Genomic DNA, 21,452 nt, shown 5'->3' with positions numbered 1-21,452 from the left:
ACTGATGATCGTATTCTGACGTACAAATGCAAAAAATTCATTTAAGGCAATTGGTCTTTCATAAATATCACCGTTTGTTGCGCCCACCTTAGCCAAAGAGTCCGCTTTCTCATTACCCGGTATCGAGCAGTGAGAAGGGACCCACGCTAAGGGAATCTGAGTAGATTTTTCGGATAAAGCACTCAGATGTTCCCGTATTTTCCCCAAGAAATACGGAGAGTGCTTAACATCTTTCATCGATCGGAGAGCCTCAATGGAACTGAGACTGTCCGTAAAGATGAAATAATGGTCCGTGGGCATTTTTTCGATAATCCCTAGGGTGTACTGAATTGCAGCTAATTCTGCGACGTAAACAGAAGCAGGATTATCGAGCTTATGGGAGACGGTTTAATTGTTATTGAAGATACCGAAGCCAGTGGACCCATCAAGAAGTGATCCGTCAGTGTAGTACATATTGTCGCAGTTGATGTTTCGATATTTATTGGAAAAAATTTTAGGGATCTGCTGCACGCGTAAAGGATCCGGGATTCCACGAGTTTCTTCTATCATGGATGTATCGAAAAACACAGTAGAATCAGAAGTATTTGATAAGTCGACACGATTTGGAATATTCGAAGAAGGGTTAATATTTTGGGACATGTGATTGAAATACAATGTCATAAAACGGGTTTGAGAATTAAGTTCGATTAACCTTTCAAAATTATCAATCACGGGACGGTTCAAGACCTCACATTTGATTAGAATACGAGAAGACAGGCTCCAGAAGCGGCACAAATACAATTCAATGTTTAACGGCGCCAATTATATCTGGTAGCTTACTTTCTAAAGTATCTTAATAACTAAAAGCAAATTTTTTATCCTCGCTGCCGACTACGAGCTGAAACTAAATCTAACTTAAAGCTAGAATATTTTGCATTAAAAGCACAGGTTTGCTGTTTGATGATTTTCATTGCCATAGGTAAGCAGCATATTAAATTTGTTCCGCTGCTGGGCCAAGATATTACGGACTGGCATATTGGGTTGTTTCCATCGGGCCTTGAGAGTATCGTGCGGGTCTGATTGCTGTTTCCGGATCCGGGGTCTTAACGTGTTCTTGTCGTTTGGTTGGATGTAGGCGGAAGGGGATAGGACTAAACTGGGGCGTGGATGGATTTCAGGAAAACGTATATAAGGGACATGTAGGATAGGTCACGGCTCGCCAAGACATCACGAACAGGAACAGCCGGCTGCCTACCTTCGGCCTGCGGGGAAGCTATTAATCTAGACCTGGCGTCACGGTGTACATGGCATGACCAAACAACGTGCTCTATGTCGTGATAACCTTCACCACAGGCACAGATACCACTTTCCCCGAGCCCAACACGACGGAGATGCGCGTCAAATCTATAGTGATTGGACATAAGCCGGGACATCACGCAAATGAAATCCCGACCTACATCCAACCCCTTGAACCACGGGTTCGTCGACGACTTGGGGATTATGGAATGTAACCACCTTCCCAGTTCCCCCTTGGTCCAAGAATTTTGCCAACTGATGATCGTATTCTGACGTACAAATGCAAAAAATTCATTTAAGGCAATTGGTCTTTCATAAATATCACCGTTTGTTGCGCCCACCTTAGCCAAAGAGTCCGCTTTCTCATTACCCGGTATCGAGCAGTGAGAAGGGACCCACGCTAAGGTAATCTGAGTAGATTTTTCGGATAAAGCACTCAGATGTTCCCGTATTTTCCCCAGGAAATACGGAGAGTGCTTAACATCTTTCATCGATCGGAGAGCCTCAATGGAACTGAGACTGTCCGTAAAGATGAAATAATGGTCCGTGGGCATTCTTTCGATAATCCCTAGGGTGTACTGAATTGCAGCTAATTCTGCGACGTAAACAGAAGCAGGATTATCGAGCTTATGGGAGACGGTTAAATTGTTATTGAAGATACCGAAGCCAGTGGACCCATCAAGAAGTGATCCGTCAGTGTAGTACATATTGTCGCAGTTGATGTTTCGATATTTATTGGAAAAAATTTTAGGGATCTGCTGCACGCGTAAAGGATCCGGGATTCCACGAGTTTCTTCTATCATGGATGTATCGAAAAACACAGTAGAATCAGAAGTATTTGATAAGTCGACACGATTTGGAATATTCGAAGAAGGGTTAATATTTTGGGACATGTGATTGAAATACAATGTCATAAGACGGGTTTGAGAATTAAGTTCGATTAACCTTTCAAAATTTTCAATCACGGGACGGTTCAAGACCTCACATTTGATTAGAATACGAGAAGACAGGCTCCAGAAGCGGTTTTTCAATGGTAGTACTCCAGCTAACATCTCCAAACTCATCGTATGGGTCGATTGCATGCAACCCAAGGCGATACGCAAACAACGATATTGTATTCGCTCCAGTTTGATCAAATGTGTGTTTGCTGCGGAGCGGAAGCTGAAACACCCGTACTCAATAACAGACAGTATCGTTGTTTGGTAAAGCCTTATAAGGTCTCCTGGGTGGGCTCCCCACCATTGTCCGGTTAGTGTACGAAGAAAATTCACTCTTTGTTGACATTTTTTCATCAGATACCTCACGTGACAACCCCAGGTGACTTTAGAGTCGAACCAGACACCAAGATATTTGTGTACCAAAACCTGAGAAATCGTTTTACCCATTAATTGTGTTTGAAGCTGAGCAGGTTCATGCTTCCTAGAAAAAACTACTATCTCAGTCTTCTCCGGAGAGAATTCGATACCTAGCTGTAAAGCCCAAGCAGACAAATTGTCCAAGGTATCTTGCAATGGTCCTTGCAAATCGGCAGCTTTGGCTCCTGTAACAGAGGTTACACTGTCGTCTGCAAGTTGTCTTATCGTGCATGAATTTGCCAGACATTCGTCGATGTCATTTACATAAAAGTTGTAAAGAAGGGGGCTTAAACGTGAGCCCTGGGGAAGACCCATGTAGCTAATGCGAAAAGTTGCCAAATCGCCGTGCGTAAAATGCATGTGCTTTTCGGACAACAAATTGTGCAAAAAATTGTTCAAAATTGGAGAAAATCCTTGTCGGTGAAGTTTACCCGAAAGAATGTCAATAGAAACGGAATCAAAAGCCCCCTTAATGTCCAAGAACGCAGACGCCATTTGTTCTTTACGAGCATACGCCAGCTGAATATCTGTTGAAAGCAACGCAAGACAATCATTCGTCCCTTTGGCGCGGCGGAAGCCAAATTGAGTATCTGATAGTAGACCATTTGATTCGACCCAATGGTCTAAACGACGGAGTATCATTTTTTCCATCAATTTCCGGATACAGGATAGCATTGCAATCGGCCTATAAGAGTTGTGATCAGAAGCTGATTTCCCTGGTTTTTGGATGGCGACCACCTTCACTTGCCTCCAATCCTGCGGTACAATGTTTTGCTCCAGGAACTTATTGAACAAGTTCAACAAGCGCCTCTTGGCATTGCCGGGTAGATTCTTCAACAAGTTGAATTTGATTCTATCTAACCCAGGCTCGTTATTGTTACAGGACAGGAGGGCAACTGAAAATTCTGCCATCGTAAAAGGTGATTCTATCGCGTCGTGACCCGGAGACGTATCGCGAACAAAGTTTTGCACAGGAACAGAGTCCGGACATACTTTCCTGGCAAAATCAAATATCCACCGACTTGAAGACTCCTCGCTTTCGTTGACCGTTACGCGATTCCGCATTCTTCGGGCTGTGTTCCAAAGAGTGCTCATCGATGTCTCCCTCGACGTCTCGTTCACGAACCGACGCCAATATCCGCGTTTCTTTGCTTTAGCCAGGCTTTTAAGCTTGGTATTAAGCTCCGAATACCGTATATAGTCGTTGGGTATACCTCCCTTCTGGAAGGCCAAAAACGCGTCGGATCTTTGCGTGTAGACATCGGAGCACTCTTGGTCCCACCACGGAGTGGGAGGCCGTTCTTTGATCGTTACGCCGGGATATTTCTTCGTTTGGGCTTGCAACGCGGCGTCGAGAATCAAGCCCGCGAGGAGGTTGTATTCTTCAAGTGGTGGATGATGTTGAATCGACTCGACCGCTTTTGAAATCATTTCCTCGTATAACTTCCAATCGACATTTCGTGTGAGGTCATACGGAATGTCAATTGGTCGCATGCGAGTTGACCCGTTTGTAATTGAAATAAGAATAGGCAGATGGTCGCTACCGTGAGGATCGAGGATTACCTTCCATGTGCAATCCAACCGTAGCGACGTCGAACATAAGGATAGATCCAAAGCGCTTGGGCGCGCTGGAGGTTTCGGGATACGTGTCATTTCACCGTTGTTTAAATAGTCATGTCGAAGTCATCACAAAGGTTATAGATTAAATAGGAGCGGTTATCATTGTATGGGGAACCCCAAGCCACACCATGAGAGTTGAAGTCTCCCAAAATCAAACGTGGCGAGGGAAGAAGTTCTATTAAATCAAAGAGCAGCCGTTGCCCAACCTGTGCTCTGGGAGGAATATATATTGAGGCAATACAAAGCTCTTTACCTTGTATTGTCATTTGACATGCGACAACTTCGATGCCTGGAATCGAGGGGAGGTTAATACGATAGAAAGAATAGCACTTTTTAATCCCTAAAAGTACTCCTCCATATGGGGTGTCTCGATCAAGGCGAATAATATTAAAATCATGGAAGTTGAGATCAATATTTGAAGTAAGCCAAGTTTCACAAAGGGAAAATGCATCGCATTTGTTTTTATTTATCAAAACTTTAAACGAATCAATTTTTGGTAAAATACTTCTACAATTCCACTGTAAAACAGAGATAGAATCCTTCATATACGCAATTGAATTAGGCATCGAAGGATACAATCGCTGCAAGGAGGGGCCATTGGGCAGTCAACTGCTTTTAAAATGATCTAACTGTTGGGAGGAATGCTGTAAGAAAAATTTAAATTGGATCGGGTACATTGAAATTTTCAAAAATCCAGTCCACAATGTCAGAAAATTTCACTAATCCAGAGTTTGTTTCATCAACTGAATGTGCAAAAGGAACAACTGGGGTTTTAGATGTTCCTGGCAGTGCTGGGAACTCCTTCTGGGACTTTGAATTTGCAAGCCCAGGAGGAGTTTGCTTCGGTTTTTCCGCAGCACTGTTTGGTTTGTTCGTACTTTTCATTACACTTTGGGAAATCTTAGGACCTTTACGGGGAAGTTTAGGAGAAGAAACATTTTTCCTCTTCCTAGAACCCCCAGAATTGGCATAAGATGTTCCCGCTGATGAATCGTCAGAATCGGTTTCATCAGAGGACAACAGATCAAAGGGGTTCGATGTTATGGTAGAAGTGGTCACGGTCTTCTTCAGCATCTCAGCATAAGAACGCTTTGAACGCTCCTTAAGTGGCCGCTTGATTTTATCTCTGCGCTGCATGTACACCGGGCATGTGGAGAGCTCATGCTGGTTTTCCCCACAGTGAATACATTTTTCAGCATTAACACTGCAAGAATCTTCCGCATGAGTCTCCCCACACTTGCTACATCGTGCCTTATTGCAGCAGTAGGCGGCTGTGTGGCCTAACTGCTTGCAATTGGTGCAATTCATAACACGGGGTACATACAATCGCACAGGCAGACGAACCCGGTCGATCGAGACGTGGCTAGGGAGTGCAGATCCGGCAAACGTAACGCGAAACGAGTCTGACGGAGTGTAAACTTTTTTACCGCCGACGAGAGACATGGACCGCAATTGCTTACAATCCAAAATCTTCGCCAGTGTTTCGGTATTTTTGAAGCAACCGGTTGCGCTTTTTAGGATACACTCGACAGACAGACTCGAATCGGTTATGACACCGTCGATCTCCACGTCTCGTGCGGGTATGTAAACGCGATACTCGCGTGTGAAGAGCTCAGAGCAAGCGATAGCATTGGCCTGTGCCAGATCACTGACCACGACACGGAGCTTGTTAGGTCGGACCTTGGAAATTTCGGTCACGGCCTTGTACCCCTTCGTCAGGTCTTTAGAAATTTGCAGTATGTTTAATCGCTTTGAATTCACTCCTGCCTTTGGACGAAAATAAACAGTATAGCTGCCCTGTTGAGATCCGTCCTGGGGCGAGGGGGGACTGGAGAATGAACAGGGGAGGGGGTAACAGAAGGGTCAGGGTCAGGGGGGCTCGGGGATGGTGGCACGGGAGGCGAGGGATCTATATCCATCGCGCTAAATGTAGTGCACTAGCGCACTAGCGCCGACAAGAACACGTACCTATTTACTTCTTCCTTCCAGCAGTGGTTGTCCGATCGTTCGAAGCTGCACCCAAAGCAGCCAGCAGCACCAGTACAGCAGCACCAATAGAGCCACCAGCAGTGAGCCGGGTGTGAGATCACTCTGCACAGCGACACGACTCGACTGTCAAATGATGGCCTTGAATTAGAAAGATCTATCCACTGTGCACAGATCAAAACTGCAGCTGGCATTTTGCACCAATACAGCCAAATTTGCGAGCCGGGTACAGAACGTACCGACACAACTCACAATCTAGTTGGCCTTTAGCGCGAATAATACACTCTTTTGTTTGGCTATTCGTACACACGGACCGGATTGTAATAGAACGACCACTTTGCACGTCCGTTTCTGTCGAGTGTTCGACGCGGAATGAAGCAATTGGTGTTGATCCATTTAAAGTGGCGATAGATAAGTTGAACGAATATTTTGCACCAGAACAACACGAAGCTTATAAGAGACATTTGTTTTGGTCATTGAAGCCATCCGATCTTAGTGAACCATTGGACAAGTTCTTACTGCGGTCGATGGAGGCAGCTAGCAAATGCAATTTTGGAAACACTAAGCAAGAGAGTTACGAAATCAGTATAATCGACAAAGTCATTCAATTAGCACCCTCGGACCTTCGTGAAAAACTGCTGGAAAAGGAAAATCTTTCTCTAAATGATGTCACTCGAATTGTAAGCAGCCATCAATCCATTAAATATCAGGCAGGACAAATAACACACACATATCGTGGAGAGCATTCCAGATCATCGGAGATAAGCAAGATTCGTAACACTTGGAGAGATTCGGGAATGTTATGTTCTCGCTGCGGACGCAGAGGACATAGTGGAACAGAGCCCAGATGCCCAGCCAGATACAAATCGTGCGATGTTTGTCATAGAATCGGGCATTTTGCCAAATGTTGCAATACAGCATTCAAACGCAGACTGCCGGAATCGGATGGCTCATCAAAGAAACGGATGAAGTACCAGCATATACGTTCATTGGAGAATGAGAAAGAAGAAGGTAAATCATTTTGTTTTGTTTTGAGCATTGGGGATGGAGATGAATTGTTGTGGGTGTCTATTGGTGGAGTACTCGTTGAAATGTTGATTGATTCAGGATGTGAAAAAAATATAATCGACATTGAAACATGGAAGAAACTAAAAAGCCTGGGCGCCAATGTGTGCAACATCCGTTTTACCTGTGATCAAAACTTCAAGGGTTATGGAAAAACTTCGAATATACTAAAAGTAAACAAAGTATTCGAATCAACAATCGAGGTTAGTGATTCAGATAAGCAGGTACAGAAAGAAGCAACATTTTACGTATTAGAAGACGGCACACAGCCATTGCTGGGACGAGTGACAGCAAAAGAATTGGGCGTGCTGACATTGGGCTTACCAAAGAATCTGACGGAAGAGATATGCCGATTAAAATCAAATCAAAAACGACCCTTCCCGAAAATAAAGGGAATACAGCTTAATATCCCCATTGATGATAGTGTTACACCGATAAGACAGCACGCTCGTCGTCCACCGTTGGCGTTACTTGCAAAGATAGAAGAAAAATTGAACTCCTTATTGATTGCAGATATAATTGAGCCAGTGGAAGAGTATAGCTTGTGGGTTTCACCGTTGGTAACAATTGTAAAAGATAATGGGGAGTTAAGATTATGCGTGGATATGAGACGCGCAAATCAAGCGATTAAACGAGAAGCCTACTTGATGCCCACTTTCGATGACTTTCTCCCACAACTAAAACAAGCGAGAGTATTCAGTCGATTAGACATTAAGGATGCATTCCACCAACTGGAGCTTCAGGAATCGTGTCGATACATAACTACTTTTATAACTCATAAAGGCATTTTCCGTTATAAGCGACTAATGTTTGGCATATCATGTGCGCCCGAAATGTTCCAAATGACCTTGGAACAGATTCTATCGGATTGTGAAAATGTAGTAAACTACATCGACGATACCCTGATTTTTGGGGCCGACGAAGCTGAACACGATCGCACCCTGAGCAAGGTTATGCAAGTTTTGAAATAAAAACATGTACTACTCAATCACGAAAAATGTGTGTACAGAGTAAAGGAAGTTGTTTTTGTGGGACATCACCTTTCCGCGCAAGGTATACGGCCTACACATGACAAATTAGCAGCGTTAAAATCGTTTCGAACTCCTAAGACAGTGGAAGAACGGAAAAGCTTTCTGGGACTCGTAACCTATGTAGGAAAGTTTAGACCCGATTTAGCAACCATCACTGCACCACTAAGACACCTGACTCACATTGGAACCATTTTCAATTGGACGTCAGAACAGGAACAAGCATTTAATGATTTGGAAGGGATGATTTCAAATATTAAAACCTTGCAGTATTTTGATAATTCTCTAAGGACTCGAGTGGTAACAGATGCGTCACCTGTGGGATTGGGAGCTGTATTATTGCAGTTCAACACACCACAGAATGATACAAACCCCCGCATAACTGCTTATGCAAGTAAAAGCCTTAGTCAAACAGAACAGCGATACTGCCAAACAGAGAAGGAGGCGCTAGCTATTGTTTGAGCAGTCGAACGGTTCTCAATCTATTTACTGGGATAGCGTTTTGAGCTCGAAACCGATCACAAACCACTGGAAATTATATTCGGGCCTTGTTCGCGACCGTGTTCACGAATAGAACGGTGGGTTTTGCGGCTTCAGGCTTATACATACGACATCCGCTATAGAAAAGGATCTGGTAATATAGCCGAATCTTTCTCAAGGCTTTCCGCTGTTAATGATGATAATGATTTCGATGGTGATAGTAAATTTTTAGTACTCGCCATAACGGAATCTGTGGCAATCGACACCTGTGAGCTGGAAAAAGCTTCTGGAAATGACTATGAGCTGAGAGCAATACGCGAAAGTATGAGAAACGGAAACTGGAGCCGATCAGAAGTGAAACCTTATGAAATGTTCCGGAACGAACTAGGTTTTGTAGGAGATATATTGGTACGTGGAACGAAACTGGTAGTTCCAAAAATACTACGATGCAGAATGCTTACGTTGGCGCATGAATGCCACCCGGGTGAATCCGTCATGAAGCAGAGATTAAGGGACCGTGTTTGGTGGCCTGGAATGGATCGTGAGATTGCGAGATTTGTAGCAACTTGCGAAGGTTGCAGACTGGTAGCACTCCCTAGCAAACCTGAACCCATGCAACGTAGAGCACTCCCGACAAAACCTTGGGTGGAGTTCGCCATAGATTTTATGGGCCCTTTGCCTACAGGCGAGAATCTCATGGTGATAATTGACTATTTCAGTCGGTATAAGGAAATAGAAATAATGAAACAAATCACAGCAGAAGAGACAATAGCACGTTTGCATAAAATATTTACACGTTTGGGTTTTCCAGTAACTATCACTTTAGACAATGCCCGACAGTTTGCAAGCGTGAAATTTGAGAGTTACTGTAAACAACACGGTATTCATTGAAATTATTCAACGCCTTACTGGCCGCAGGAGAACGGTTTAGTAGAACGTCAGAACCGCTCATTACTAAAACGACTTCAAATAAGCCATGCTTTGGGACGAAATTGGAAAGACGATCTGATGGATTATCTAATGATGTACTACACTAGTCCGCATTCCACCACAGGAAAAACACCGACAGAAATGGCTTTTGGCAGAACCATTCGCTCAAAAATACCTAGTCTGGGTGATATTGAAACACTACCTGTGAACGATGAAACTCGCGACAGAGACCACATTATGAAGGAAAAGGGAAGAGAATGGGAAAATGCAAAGAGAGGTGCTCGTGAATCGGGAATGCACGTCGGAGACAAAGTACTCATGAAAAACTTGCTACCAGGAAATGAATTCCCAACCACTTTCAATCCCAGTGAGTACGTCATAGTTAACAAAGAAGGTTCTCGTGTTACGGTTCAAAATAAAGAATCAGGCAAAACATACCTACGAAACGCTTCTCATTTAAAACGAGTTCAAGACGGTGATATCGAGACGACAGAACCACCATCAACTTCACCTGGACACTCAGAACAAAATGTATCAGAATCATCCCCTTCGACATCAGAACCTCAGGTATTAATCGAACCTGAATCTTTCAGGGCACGCAGAGAAGTAAAACGGCCAGAACGATTCAACGACTTTGTATTAAACAATGTTTGAAAAAGAATAGATATGATTATTAATAAAGAAAAGAAGATGTGGTATCTTGAACCAGTATGCGCAAATGACTACTTACTATTAATCACCGACCATGTAGATAGTATAGGGATAGAATGAAGACAACAATGAGAGATAGGTAAAACAGTAGAGTTAAAGGTCAGTTGATGAGCGACGACACGGAAGCCAACTGGATAGTGAATATTGCTTTACCTCGTGAGAAAGTATTATTGGTTATTTACGGAGGTACAACAAGTATAAAACGAGAAATTCCCAAAAATGTTCCGAATTTCATACAAAACGCGGAAATTTTCGTAACGTGATTTGTTTGTGTGCGTGGAAAAACCAGGGATGCCAGAACATTTTTTCAAATGCCTTCACGTTCCTACACATCAAATTTTCTCTTTATGGTTCAGCAGAGTACATTGCTGAAAGTGTATCAGCAAATCACTTCCGGAGTACTTCGTGATAAGGGCGAATCTAACAAACTGTAAACAAATAGAGATTTTACCGAAAACGTATGAAGTGAGCTACTATCTACCTTCAAACTTCAAAAAAATAATGTATCTCTTTTCTAACTGTTAAAAAGTACGATGTTTGTTAAGGGCGAAATCTAGTTTATATCAAAATATAATAGAATGAGGAGTACGCCCTTTTTGTTGTTTACGTTAGTAAAAGGCGAAACTTGACTTCGTCTTGATGAATGGGCGGAATCAAAGTTGTCAACAAAATAAACATAAAAGCAAAGGGCGTATTCCAATACAATAACGTAAACACGGCGTATAGTAAATAGTGACGTTACGATTCTGCCAATACCGATCCATAATCGATTCTTTTTTCACGATACGCGACAAATTGGTATCGATGCTCGAGCTCGATACTTTTGAGATATCGATACATTTTTTTTTTTTCTTCACATAAGCCGATACATTTTGTTAGAATCGAAAAAAATAATTCGCGACTACCACACTTCTGCTGTTCTCCTGACTTTTGAGTTAAAAAAAGGAAGGCAAACATTTATGCTTCTTTTTAGTACATAGTTTATTATAGAGTTTCGTGTAGGTGCGAGCAGGCTATATAATATGCTTTAGCTTCGTGTCGTTTTTTTGACGGTAACAGAAAGTTCGCGACAATCCTAGATCCGAGATTTAAAAACATTCATTTTCAGGATTCTGCTGCTTGTGCTAAAGCGGTGAGTAAAATCCGTAACGTCATGGAGCGAAGCGATGGAGCCAAAAAAGTTGACGCGAGTGTAGATACGCAGATACACCATAAATCACATGAAAAACCATACGACTTTTGGGAACATCACAAGCTATTAACATTTGATACGCCAAATAAACATACTCAAGCGGGGGATGAATTAGCGGTTTATCTTAAATTACCGTTGAGTGATTAAATTACTTCAGTTCCGTGCGAGCGCCTGTTTTCGAAAGCTGGGTCATTGATATCGGAAAAAAGAAACCGTTTATCGGCGACATATCTACAAAAGCTTTGTTTTCTGGGAAGTATTGATGAGTCCGAATGGTTTAATTAGAATAAATATATGTTACTTAAGTTGCAATAAACAATAATATTATTTTAAACGTTATTCAAAACATTGTTCTTGAAAAACTATTCGAACGATCCGATACTTAACAAAATCGATACTGTGGAAGCGATATTATCAAAGTATCAGTCTTTTTTCTCGATACCAGTATCGATTCGAGAATCGATACTTTGATTAATTTTACCGTCACTCATAGTAAAGGGCGATACTGTCGAGCAAATGAAAATAAGGCGCATAGTAATGGACGATACTGTCGAGCAAATCAAAATAAGGCGCATGGTAAAGGGCGATACTATCGAGCAGATCTAAATAAGGCGCAAAGTAAAGGGCGATACTTTCGAGCAGATCGAAAATCGTAATTTGGCTATGATGGGCGGATGGAAGCTGGTGCCTGAGGGAAACATGGTTCCCTTGACCTAACTGGTTAACCAGCAAATTGATTTATGCTTTGCTGAATGTACAGCAAATTGTCCTAGCTGACAACCAGCAAGTTGTATTTTGTTTTACTGAACATGCAGCAAACGATCTGTCTCTTTTATGCAATTGAGCATTACTGAATAATCAGCAAATTTCATATTACTGAACAGATTGCTGGAAACACAGCACACCAAACATCAGCAAAATTTCGCTGGTTTCCAGCAATGAAAATTTGGTGTGTAGAGAAAATGTCTTCACATGTCTTCCAACCCCCTAGATGGCTTGTTAAAACCGACCGAAGGCTGCAAAAATTACCGGCAAATCGAGAACTGTCGAGCAAAAACAAAAAAAAGGTCACCACCTATGCAAAATGCGGATCATAATCACATGTTTTCAAATGTCTTCTCATTTTTTTTTTCAATGTCTTCCATTTGTCTTCACCAACAAGGATGTCTCCACCGCAGGGTAAATGCCTTAAATTTGAAGACATGTCTTCCAATCTGGCATCGCTGGGATATACAAAAATGTACACGGAAAACAAACAAAATCTGTCCAACCGGAGGGTACAAACTGCCTGATGTAAACCTTATACAACTTACGTGTTGGGTAGTTTTGCAACGCTATCGCTGAGTTATTTCAACTTAATTTGTTTTAAACATGCTTTTACTCAATGATGGTGTTTTGACAAAAAGCCAAGATTGAGTAGTTTGAACCCAATATTGGATGAAAAATCAAACTGGTTGAAATTTCATAACTCGCGTGATGAAATTGATTTCGCGAAAGTGGCAGAGATTTCTTTGATATTGATAGTTTTGGTTTTAAATTGGGTGTATTTTCTGAAAACAAAATCGGAGTCAGAAGTCTTGAAAGCATTCAAGGATTTTCATGCAATGGCGGAACGACAATCTGGCTTGAAACTCAAGTTACTGAGGACCGATAACGGAAAGGAATACGTCAACCACGGTTTCGAGGGCTATTCGAAGCAGCATGGAATACGGCATCAGACAACGAACGGCTACACTCCGGAGCAGAATGGCATGGCAGAGCGAGCCAACCGATCTATCGTAGAGCGTGCTCGCTGCATGTTGTTCGAAGCAGGACTACCAAAATCGTTCTGGGCGGTTTCGACTGTTTCGACGGCTGTCTATTTATTAAACCGTTCGCCAACTCATGGTCACGATATCACTCCAGAAGAAGCCTGATGCGGAAAGAAGCCAAATCTTTCCCATGTCCGAGTGTTCGGAACTAAAGCCATGGTGTACATCCCGAAACAGAAGCGAAGGAAGTGGGTGCTGACTGGTTTCGACGAAGACACGAAAGGGTACAGGCTGTACGATCCAAAGTCAAGGTACATTTTCAAGAGTCGGGAGGTGAATTTCATCAATGAATCGGGACCGAGTGCGGTTCAAGCAGTGCAAGAAATCCAACGAAGTCGTAAGCTGATCCAGCTGAATTTCAAGGACGTCGTTTCACTGTCACCCGAAATTGAAGACCAGCCACCCCAAGTTGAAATTTCTGAAGATGAGGGCGAATTTTTCACGGACTATGCGACCACTGATGCAAATGAAGATACCAGCGAAGCTACTAGCGATGGTTTTGTGATTGAAGTAACTCCTGTGCTCCCACCGCGACAATCTTCATATACACCTGATTCACGGGTGTTGAGGCGCAGCGGTCGGGAGCACAAACTACCCGGCAAGTATAATCATTTCCACGTACCGAGCAAAGGTCTGCCGCATATCAATCCCCCACAGAATCCATTCGATGAAAACCACTCAGATGATGGCGAGCCAACTACAAGTTTTGACAACCAGGGTCAATTTAGCGGTATTGCGGAATCCACTAGCACAGAACGGAAGGTCATCTGTGATTTGAAAACTGCTGAGTGCTCAGTGAATTTTGCAGCGCTCCCTTGTGGTGGAAAGAACGCATTTTACACGAAAAATAAATAGAATTTATACTTTTTTTATTGACATCTGTCATACACACTGGTATAAATCTGCCAAGCGAAAACACTACAGGTGCACTCTTTTAATGCGGTTATGTGTTTATTCTATATTATTACTTTTAAATTCTCTCAAGTTTCCCAGCAATAATGGTTATCACAAGCATTTGAAAGATGTTTTATATTACACTTTTGACGTATGAGTACGAATAATATAATCGGTCTGGAAATTTGCAAATTTTTACTACTGAAAGGTACGGGGATGAAAGCAATATTTAAATTGCGTCCGTCACGAAAAGTGATTAGGATTCGAAGGCTTATTGAATCTGCGATCTCGAACCGTCCCAGATGGTCTCGAGGTACCGTGCTAGCCTACCAAGCCAGTTGTCGTAGGTTCGAGTCTCGGCTCAGAAGAGACTGTTAGTGTCAGACTGACACTGTCAGTAGGACTTAGTGCTAGCCCCGCAATTGTCCTGTGCACTCAAACAGTTGGATGCGAAGTCGGTGTATAACAGAATGTCGAGTTCCGATTAAGAATGTAGTAGCAAGGCTTTTCTGTGCTTTAGAATCTGCGATTTACATAGTATCGCTGCACCAGAGAGATTGCATATGCTATTTGCTAAATCCTTTGTACTACCATTGAAAAGAAGATATTGGTTACATCCACATAATGTGAAAGATCATACTAAGACTTATTTCAATTTAATATGAAAGTGTTCTAAATTAGTTCCGCCTCGACGCATATTGATTTTGTGGAATAGAACTCTGTGTGAAGAATACCTGCTTTTTCGTGTGCATTTTTCGAAATAAGACCAGTAAATCAGGAGGTGTGAAACGACCCGGGGACAAGCTATTTCATTCGCACTCCTGCTCAACATGTCGACTGGCTTTGGCAAAATGTATAACTGTGTTATTTAGGCCGAAGAGCAAGACTTCACATAGGGGTGTGCGGAACGGCTCTTTTGCAAAAGCGGCTCTGAACCGCTCACTCACCGTTCCGAACAGACTTATATGAACCGCTCATGGTTCACAATGATTCACGAGCGTTGACAGTTCGTATTTTCTCGGTAAACTTCGGGTTCGCGCGAATCCATCAGTTCTGGTGCGCTCAAAAAACCGTGGCTCATTTTCGTGAGCCGTTCATTCTTTCGCTCTTTTCTAAGAAACGGTTCATTCACACATTCAAATAAAATCATGATTTTCAAAAATATTCTATCACATAAAATCATGATTTTTATTAATTTTCTATCGTTATCCTTCGGTTTTAAAATTCCGATTTAAAACAGTTCGAAATCTGCTCGAAATCGCTACAATAACAGTTCGCCCATGTACCAACTGTCATTTATGCGATTTTTATTCTTCATTAAAAAATTGAAGGACAATGATATAAAATCACGTTTGTCCAGAAAATTACACTCTTTAAGCTGATATATATATATATATATATATATATATATATATATATATATATATATATATATATATATATATATATATATATATATATATATATATATATATATATATATATATATATATATATATATATATATATATATATATATATATATATATATATATATATATATATATATATATATATATATATATATATATATATATATATATATATATATATATATATATATATATATATATATAAACACCAGAAATCCGTGAATAGTTAATATCGAAATATCGTTCGTAAAATTAATATGCTACAACCACTTTATCCGTTCGTACAACCACATTATCCGTTGCTCCAGAAGCTTATCCAAGTTTATCTAATCTCATCCTTCTTATTTTTATTCCATCGGATTCATCTAGCATCAATGAGTCCAAAACCGATATACCTTCAGAGTTTGGATCTCAGGTGATCGATAAAACATGAAATAAGCATGGATATAATGAAATAACAGGATGAAACCTGTTTAGAAACTTCATGGTCGACTAAGGTATTGATTTAATATTATAAAATTTCAGCTCGTAGCGAGCATAAAAAAATTGCCTTTAGCTTATAAGATATTTTAGACCATAAGGCATTAGACTTAATTGTCTCCGTAAAACATTAATTTGTATTTTGCCGTGTCAAATAAATGTTGTGTGAACAAAAAAGAAATTATAAAATATCTAGATATTCGCCAAACAAAATTTATCTGTACAACATCTTCTTACAACACGAAGTAGCACTTCCTTTAAACAAAAACAAAAAAAAAACACTTCATATTTGATTTATGACAACGATAAAGTTTCAAACTAATTTTTATAAATAACTGTCGCTAACACATGATACAACCGTGAGAGGAAGACCTTCGCAATATGTAATTGCATCATTACCAGTTTCGAACACCCGGTTTTAAATAGCATTGATTGTGGTTCGTGTTCCAAACCAACATGTATGGGACATCAGATAGCTTGTGTTGATACTTTTACTTACTTCCACTATGCCACATTTTAGATTTTCTAATATAAAAAATTGCACAAATGTGAAACTTTGCTGTTTTCGCACAACGTTTTTGCATTGCACGTAAAAGTTCGAATTAAACAGGTTAAACTGTTGAAATAACCGTCAATTCAGAACAACGAATATATTATGCCACTTTATACCACTGTCACAGTGGCATAAACGTACACGACAAATATAAATTGCTGAGGGCAAAGAAAATTCATTCGTGATTTTTCAGTCCTCTTTGTGTGCACATTCTGTTTGATCATATACCTGAAGTTGACCTTCCGTTCTGTGCCACTAGTCAAGCCATGGCCAGGAGGAGTGAGGATGATCCGGTGACGCACCAGGAAGCATTGTCGCGAGACGACTCCTAACGCTGGAAGAAGGCTATGCAAGAGGAATACGACGCGCTGATCAGCAACAAAACCTGGACGTTGACGGAACTACCGAAGGGCAGGGCGGCCATCAAATGCAAGTGGGTTTTCAAGACAAAGCATGATGCAAGTGGATCCGTGGATCGATATAAGGCCCGCTTAGTAATCAAGGGCTACTCACAGCGAAAGGGGGTGGACTACGACGAAACCTACTCGCCTGTGGTTCGTCACAGTTCACTGCGGTACCTGTTTGCGTTGACGGCCAAATACAATTTGCTAGTGGATCAGATGGATGCGATAACTGCGTTTCTCCAGGGAGATCTGGACGAGGAAATTTTCATGGAGCAACCACCATGCTTGTGAAACTCGAAGGATGCCCGCTTGTGTGTCGCTTGAACAAGGCACTCTATGGACTCAAACAATCCAGCAGAGTTTGGAACGCCAAACTGGACGCCGCGCTGAAGAAGATGGGACTAATCCAATCCGATTACGACCCGTGCTTATATTACTGGATCCAAGATGGAAAGATTGTGATTGTTGCGGTGTACGTTGACGACGTGCTGATATTCGCTAACAATGAAGCAGTTAAGAACGATATCAAGGCAAAGCTCAGCAGTACATTCCGAATGAAGGACTTGGGACCTGTGGTGAGCTGCTTAAGTATTCGTGTTACCCGTGCGGAAGGTTCAGTGTCGCTGGACCAGGAGGCTTATATTGATTCCATCTTGCATCGATTCAATATGTCAAGTGCGAAGGCTGTCACTACTCCAATGAATGCTGCAGAAAAGACACCGGAAGAGATTGAACGAATGAAAGTGATTCCATATCAGGAGGCTGTTGGGTGTTTGATGTATTTGGCACAGTGCACCAGACCAGACATCCTTTTCGCCGTGAACCTAATGAGTCGATTTAACACGAATCCTGGACTGAAACACTGGGAAGCCGTTAAGCATATTTTCCGGTACCTTAAAGGTACATCGAAGATGATGTTGCAGTATTCTGCAACCGGCGATTCAAAGCTGGTAGGTTATACCGATGCGGATTGGGCATCTGATCTCGACGACAGACGATCTACGAGTGGATACGTGTTTGTCATGCAAGGCGGAGCAGTATCTTGGAGCTGTAGGCGTCAAACCACCGTATCACTATCAACCTGCGAGGCAGAGTACATGGCCCTATCTGCTGCGGTACAAGAGGCGTCATGGTGGCGAGGACTGGTGTCACAGTTCGGTCAAGATGACCCAATCGAATTACGGTGTGACAACCAGAGCACGATTTGCATTGCAAGAAACGGCGGATAGACACCACGAACGAACCACATCGATATCCGGCACCATTTTATACGTGATGCACTGGATCGGAATATTGTTTCGCTGAACTACGTCAAGACTGATGAGCAAGTAGCAGATGGTTTAACAAAAGCATTACAACGTGTCAAACTCGAACGCAATCGAGCAACAATGGGTTTACTCAACTGAAGTCAGCAGCTTAAGAAGGAGTATTGGAAACTAATAAGCTGCGACCCAGCTGTGTTCAACATAGCAATCTATTAATAAGAGAGCAATCAATAAATTTTATTATACTTCCAACTGTCATCCGAACTAGACGTTCTCATTCCACACTCTCAATAGGAAATATATATATCAGCTCTTATTGGTGGTATTATTCGTGAAGAATTCGCCGCAATTCCCAAAGAGGTAAGTGACCTTTCACCTACGCACACTAGTGAACGTGTAAACCCGTGTAGAGTTGCTTTTATTTCCCTTCAAACTGTAAATCATCGGATCTCGTTGCTTCGACTTTTTATCACTTTTTACCATTTTTGGTCGGTTATGTTTAGCAACTTCTTCCGATTCAGTTTTTGACGTATGAAAGCTTTACTCAAAAGTGAGTAATCGCAAAAAACTCAGATTAGGGTACCTCCATTTTCAACAAAAATGAGTGATATCTTACTCAGTTTAGATTAATAAAAAATAAGCGTGTATATCTTCTACAGTAACACTCAAAATATTTTTCACGTTATGATTACCGGAAAAGTTATGTGAATATTTTCCACTGTCATTTTCACGTAGATTTTACGTGATTGTCATTTGAGTTCATCATGATCTGGTGAGATGATTTATCCTGTGAATATTATTCAGTAGACATATGCGTTTCATGTGATTTTAACGTAGAATTTGACTACCGGTTTTATAAAACGTATTAATTTCGATTGTGGTTTCCCAAATTCTTAAGAGAGAAATTAGATTTCAGAACTTTTTGAAATATGTTGCTAGATAAATCGCACGGGCATGCAAAATTTCCAATTCGAAGATGGATTGAACGACATAAAAACTGACAAATATTAAGACATTCACCGTCGATAATTACTGTTAGCTGCTACTGTTTATGTTCAGGTAACTCCTGGATCTTTGAACTGAATTTGTACAGAATCTGTAAGCTAAAGATTCCATGTCGAATTATGGTTTTTCTAAATCTCACTCATTGGCAAGCCATCGATGAAATCAATTTTATGTTCAGAGACCGAATTACACAACAGCTTCGCCATTTTGATTCTTGTATATTTTCGCACGGAGAGTTCATTCTGTTTGACGTTGCCAAGTTCACGTAGATACTACGTGATAAAACATAGTATGCATGTGAATTTCACGTAGATGTTATGTTTGTCACATAAATAAGGAAAACTGACAGAAAATGAATAAGTACAGGAAATTTCACGTAACAATAACGTGAAAAATATTTTGAGTGAATGATTCGCTCGTTGGATGTTCGTTAGTTGGAGGTTCGTTAGTTGGGTGTTCGCTAGTTGGGCTGTCACCCAACTAAAAAGCCCTCTAATGTCAGAACTCAACGACATTCAAATGCATTTCAGGGGTCCGAAAAGTGTAAAAAAAATATTACTTAAATAAAATTATATTATTTATTGTTGTAAAAAAATTGTAAACATGTTTAGTTATAACGCTTAATCCACATACATAAGACATACGTAAGACTCAGGAAGAAATCTTCCAAAAAATTTGGTACAGAATGAACTACTCGAATGGTACCACACCCTGAATAAAATCACTGTTCGAGTTGTTTTTGAAGGCAGTGTACCTGCGCAGCCCTGCATTTGTCTCGTTCCTACTCGAAAAATGCTGCATTGATTTTGTAAATAACTTTTTGACAGTTCCTTATGGGATTTTCTTTGGGGCTCGATAAAACCGAGAAAAAGAAAATTCATTTTGTCCATTATTTGTCGAGCAGTTGGACAGGACTTGGTACGGAGTACTATGGGGCAACGTGTACCAGAAAAAAACGCCAGTGTCACGTATGTCTTATGTATGTGGGTTTACTATTCGGCTGTTTGTTCTTTTATTTCTTCAACGCCTTCACCGAAAATATCCAGCGTAGCGATCCTCCATTTTTTTGGGCAAGAAGCAGAGTGATGTGCTAGCGCTTTATCATTTTGCTTGTCGTTGGAATTTTTGTATGTAAAAAGTATTGACCAAATACATAAAATATTTACTACACACTTAACTGCATAATGTTTTCTCGGTAAAGTAAAATACTGAACTGCTTGAAAACATTTTCGTTTACCGTCGTTTCGTAACAAAATTACTGAGAAATCGGAAAGCGAATGTGTTTACCGGAATACTGTAAATTTTTTGCTGAAAAGATCCGCAAAACAGCAAATTTCCGAGTTCAGTAAACTAAAACACCGAATCTCGGAAGCTTGACATCATTTAACCGAGATTTCGTTGAACCAAAGGAGCTCTTCCCGAAATTCCGAAAAATAGAACTGTCGAAACAACGAAAGCTTCACTATCAGTTTTATTCGTATTTCGGTTTAGATGTAACAGGAAGAGGTTTCGCGGTTAATCATCATTCCGGAGAAATCTGTTATATTCAAATTAACCTAAAATGTTGAGTAAGTATATAATTCTATTTCTCGGATCTTGTTTGTGTTTATTGTGCATTTAAATAAAAATTATCAAAATGTCGCTGATAAACTGGCAGTCAGGCTCACTTCCGATATTTGTTTTTGGTGTTCTCGCAACACTGCAAGAATCTCAGCCGCCACTGCGCTGTCAGTCCGGTTTATAAAAACAAATACATTGCAATCATTCCGCAGTTCATGTTGTGTGAACACGCAGCTGTTCTATGTGTTTGTAAAGTCGAAAGAAAGTTCGGAAGTCGGAAGTCTGACTTCCGAACTTTAATTTAGTGCTGGCGCCACAATATTGCAAATATAATACTAAAAGAAAACAATTAATTCTTTCCTTACTCAATTTTGTAGGTTCACGACTTGCTCCGCAGGATGGAAGTTGCAGTGATGGATGTAGTTT

Source organism: Wyeomyia smithii, chromosome 2 (assembly GCF_029784165.1).
Source record: "Wyeomyia smithii strain HCP4-BCI-WySm-NY-G18 chromosome 2, ASM2978416v1, whole genome shotgun sequence".
NCBI lineage: Eukaryota > Metazoa > Arthropoda > Insecta > Diptera > Culicidae > Wyeomyia > Wyeomyia smithii.
This window is presented reverse-complemented; position numbering follows the sequence as displayed.